Below are 5,211 nucleotides of genomic sequence, written 5' to 3'. Positions count from 1 at the left end.
GCGCTGAAGTCCATAATAGCTAAGGTTTCTGTTTACTTCAGGGGTTCCTAAGACATCTGCAGTGGTATGGGATTATCTGGGCAATGAGAACACTTCAGGGGCTTTACTCTGAAACGTCCAGTCTCTGAAGATGACAGTTCCTGAAAGGCAGAAAGGTCTTGAGAACACATTCCTGTGAGCCTTGCAAGAGGACCCTGAGCCTGAAAATCAAACAACCAAGCAACCACGTGGACCACGAGCCAGACTGGATCAGCCCTTTTTCCTTGAGCCATGCAGATTTCAGCTGCCCTGCTGATGACTCCTCACTTTTGCCTCATGTGAAACTGGAACCAGTTTCACACATAAGGCCCAGGAGAACACACTGTCTACTGGGGGAGGCAAGAAAGGTTTTGACTTCAAGACCTTTCCCCTGGCACTGTATGTTTTCAAAGAAAGAGAAGATGCTACAGGCAAATGCATTTCAGCCTTCCCTGCTGTTTGTCTGGTTCAAAGCAGATCTGAATTAGCTGCATCAGGTATATTTAAGAGTTGCCATACACTAGTGAAAAGACACGTTGCTTTGGATTTATTTCTGTAGTGTTTCTCAGGATGGATGCCCTAAAAGCTACAGTTGCTTGGTCACTGAGCAGAATCCATACCCTGAGGGTAGAAGCTGGGGAAAACTATTGACATAGCTACATTTTAGTTCAGCTTAGGGATGCACATTTGAACTGAATCTCCCAAGCATAGCAGTAAGAATCAGTTAAAGGTGTGATTTTTTGATGAGGAAACACTATAAAACTGACATAGTAAATTCTTAGGTAAATTCTCACCTGGAATAATACTTAACATAGGACAGGAAATGGAGCCGTTCTTCTATGGTTGTTTGGATCCACAGAGAGCCGTGGATACCAGTCCCTATAGTGTAATACCTGTAAGATATTCAGCATATCTTGACTCCTCAAAAAAAATGACAGTGTCTATTTCAGCTTGTCTGTGTGGGCTTTCTCTGTCCTCCTCACTGTTTATGGCTGAAACGTCAGCTTTGTTTTCTTCTCCCCATCTTACCATTGTGCTGTCCCCACCTTACAGATGCTGTGCACCTCTACATACAGGACACACCGCAATTCAAAGGGCAAGTTGCTAAAGCGCTTATGCAAGTTAATTACTGTTTAATCCCATGTAATGCAGATTAGCGCTGTCAGGGAGCAGTTGATGTAACAGGCTGGCCCGTCAGCAGGGAAACTCTCTTCAAGAGCAGCAGTCTCTTACAGTGAGGGGATGCTGCCCAGCTCTGGGAACAGAAATCTCTCACACCATTCCCGTTAGTGTCAGGATGCAGCAGGCAGACACAAAAGCTGGGCAGGACACGCAGGCAGGTTTAAGAAAGGTCTCACACCTTTCCTTCCAAGAGAAAATCGTCAGCTTTGACCCCATGCCCCACTTCTGATGACAATCTCACAAGTTTCTAAGAGCAGTCCCACAGAAGACATCCTTACATCAAGACATGAGCCACAGCGAAGTCAAGCCACAAGCCACTGTTCTCATACCAAACTAAAAACCTAATACACGTTTCCATCAAAGTGAGGACTCACAAGCCAAAGCAAGCCACGCAGTTTGAACAGCCAGCCATCCCTACAGGCAGGAGAAGGTGAGAAGGTGGAAGGCTTCCTGGGAGCTCCACTTCTCACAGGCTGAGTCCAGTCTAATTGGACTAACAATCAATCGTTACTCAGGTAAAATGCCCATTGGCAGCAATGTGTTTACATAGGGCCTGCTCATTCCCCAAAAGAGTGCCAAGGCAATGTGTTCAAATGGCTCATTCCGGAAATCAATGGTATGTAATATTTCAGGATTTCCAACAATGCTTTTCCTGTTCTGAAGCCATAAATAACAGTGGTTATCTTGGTCTATAAGGGGTAGCCATGTCTACAGCATTTCATACAACACCACTTGTAACCGAGCTGCAGCAATAACACACATTTCCTCCACCCATGCATTATACAATAGTAAAGCAAATATTTTTCACCTCTAAAGACTTTATGTCCAATTACAGACTTTTCTTTCTCTGGTTCGCAGCTGACAAAACTCTGTTTGATGGAGGTAATAAAGACAGAATACGTGATAACGCTGCCTACCACTGCCTGAGAGTCAAGGCATGGAATAGTAAACTTCCCCAGTTTTCAAAGCCTTTCTTATTCCACGTGGCTTATATAAGAAGCAAAATTGACCCATTGTTTTTAAAAAATGGTAATAAAATACAAGTCACATCGATACTTTTTTACATTAGAAATCTTTTTACATTAGAAGTCTTCTGCATTCTAAACCACAAGATTTTGCAAGCAAGAGAGACATGAGATGGAGCAAGCATCTAGAGATGTTTAACCTTGCACTCTGCATACTTCAGCTGTTAGCCCCAATGCCTGAGGATGCACAAATGTTTCTCTTCAACATGCAACTATCCACCTCAAGCTAAATCCGGCTCCCTTAACATCTGCCTGCCAGCACTCCCCTGTGTGACGCCACAGGGATGTTCCTGACCACCAGGTCTTCATTTGCACAGATTCTGAGGGCTCACACTTTATACTCCGAGCTGCCGGGCACCCGAAAAGACCTCTGCATCCGCAGTCAACAGCAGAAAGATGCTGAGTACTTCACATAGAACCCGTGCCTTTGGTTCGCGCTGCAAGCTGCTGGCAGCACGTTAACCTTTCCTGCGGCGCACCGCGCCAGGAAAGCCATGACCCCGGCTTCTCGCTCTAAGCTCCCGCCGACGGCCGGGGCCGGCGCTGCCCTCATCGCTCCGAGCGGCCTCGTTCGGCACGGACACTGCGTTGCCCGTGTCCCACCGCACCGCAGCGGGACGGGACGCGGCCCGGCGGCGCCACCTGGCGGCGCTAACGGAGCTCTGCACGGCTGGTCCCGGTGCCTTTCCCCCCCCAGGTACCAGCCCCCTGCCTCCGGGCGGGACCAGCCGCAAGGCAGAGAGTAACATCCTCACCCGAAACGTGGTTTTACCGGAGCTGAGCCAGGTCCCACGTAAGTAACGAGTGGTGAGTGATGCTCTGCGCACGGCGTCAGGCGCCTACGAGCAAACAGGCAGGGCTCAGCCTAGGCCACCTCTGCAAGAACTACAGTGGCACAGAGCACGCAGGCTGCCATGGTTTAGCTGCACTCTGTGTTTAAATAGGCCTCTGCTGGGCAGGAGTGATCTGGGGGGAAATAATGAAAAAAATGCTTGTTTAAATAAAAAAAATATAGTTTTTACTGCATACTTACAGTAACAAATTTAAAGAAATAGCACAAATGTTAGCAACAAATAAAACCCCTAGGTTCTGGTTTAATGTAGACTTTCACTTCAATGCATTCTAAAGCACTTATATGGCCATATTATGTCTAAAAATTAGTCCTAAGTAATTTGCCCAGGAGAACACTATAATTCGTGTCTCTACAGGACAGTCTCTGCAATAGAGAGAATGTCAGTTTTCCAGTCAACAGATCTATTCTCTGTGCTTAAATACTGCTTTGCTGACTGCAGAAGGAAAGGTCACTGCGAGTTCATGTTAGCTAAGAAAAGCTCATGGCCAACGTGCTGGGCTCTTTCTTGGCCCGTTTATCAAATTTCATCATAGCCATTCAAAAAGCAGCAGGGCTCCATTCATGTCAGTAGGAACTTTAACTGAGGATAAATAGCATGAACAGGTGGTGTCATTTGGCCACCAGTTGTGATTCTTACTACAGCTCAAGACTGAAAGGAGACCAGGTTAGATGCCTGCCAAACTGAACATACAAAGGCAACAGTATTCCTTGATCCCAGCACACTGCAAGGGAACCTCTTCCTCTTTGCACTGCAAAAGCCTCTTCCCAAGCTTGTGTTGTTTGCGAAGCTTACTGTTAAGAGTACAGAGGCAACCATAAAAGATACAGTTCCTCACCTTCTTTTAGTTACTTGTTATAGATGGATGTAAGTCTCCAGCATATGACTAAATGAAGTAAAAAAACTTCTTTCTTTTCCTCTTCCCTATCTACAGCTTTATTCTGTTAACAAGTTCTACAGCTCTGTTAAGAGATGAGGGACTGTTAAGATATGCAATGCAGGCATTGCTCCAGCACTTCATCTGACACAAAATTGATACCAACCTTAAGAAACATCAGCTGAAAAACTGCCTACACCCACCAGGCCACCCGATTCCCTTCAGAGTCAACCTCTTGAGTATGGACAGACCACCCCCCTTACCCGCCACAAGCAGCCACTCCTGATAAGGACTAGCGCTGCTCCAGCAGTTTGGGAAGCATGAAGATTCAGTTGCTCTCCATTCCTTATTTTTATCCTTTTCTTGTTTTTCAGGTGTAACTTGGTGCTTTTCAGCATTTCAGCAAAATCAGGATGTGATAATCCATTGATAGACCATGCCACACCTCCCATTTACACACACATAATGAGTGCCTCCATGCACTCGTGTAAATGGGAGATGTGGGTATAATGGGTGTAATGAGACTACTTCAAAGCAATCCAAGGCCCTTTTTACGCATTTTCCCCTTTATAGTATAGAGATGCAAGGTGAGATTGTTCTGTACATAAGGTATTAAAGCAGTAACAAACCACATTTAGCCTTTCCCAGGCTTGGGAATTCACTTGTCACTGCCGCTGTTACTACAAACATCGACAACTGTCATTGTCACTTTTGTAAAACCCAAACACATATCACTATTTTAAGGTGGCTCTTTCTCCTCTTCCCACAAACAAAGGCACTTTCTTACTCCAAGCAGCTCTTCAGTTCCCCAGCTGCTGGAGTTAGCCAGAGGTTTGTTCCTCTTTCCAGGGTACAGATACTAAGACTTGATGTAAGTTTCACTCAATATTCAAACTTACCCTCAAGCTGAATTCAACTCCACAAGCTGTTACTTCACCAGCTCCCCAGAGGAGTGCCCACCCTCCCATGCTCCAGCTCCCCGCTGTGTCCCACAGCTCTGTCTTTCCTGACACAGGCCACTTCTTCCTCAGACCTTTTGGGACTTCCAGCAGGAGCCTGGCTGCAGGTGATGCCTAAGGAGCCTGCAGCAAGCAATCAATCCATCTTTCCCACCATCCAGCTCCTCAGCATGCTATGACTGCAGCCTTATAGCTGGTCTAACATGACCTCTTGTGCTTAGTCAGGCTCCTAAGGTTGAAGGGATGAAGCCCTTACCCAACAGCAGTGATACATATTTGAATTGCAGTCAACACAAGCA

The sequence above is a fragment of the Neopsephotus bourkii genome, unplaced genomic scaffold, assembly GCF_033783945.1.
Source record: "Neopsephotus bourkii isolate Nb327-2 ecotype Australia unplaced genomic scaffold, CSIRO-AGI_Nbou_v1 NB_1279, whole genome shotgun sequence".
In the NCBI taxonomy this organism is placed as follows: Eukaryota; Metazoa; Chordata; class Aves; order Psittaciformes; family Psittacidae; genus Neopsephotus; species Neopsephotus bourkii.
This window is presented reverse-complemented; position numbering follows the sequence as displayed.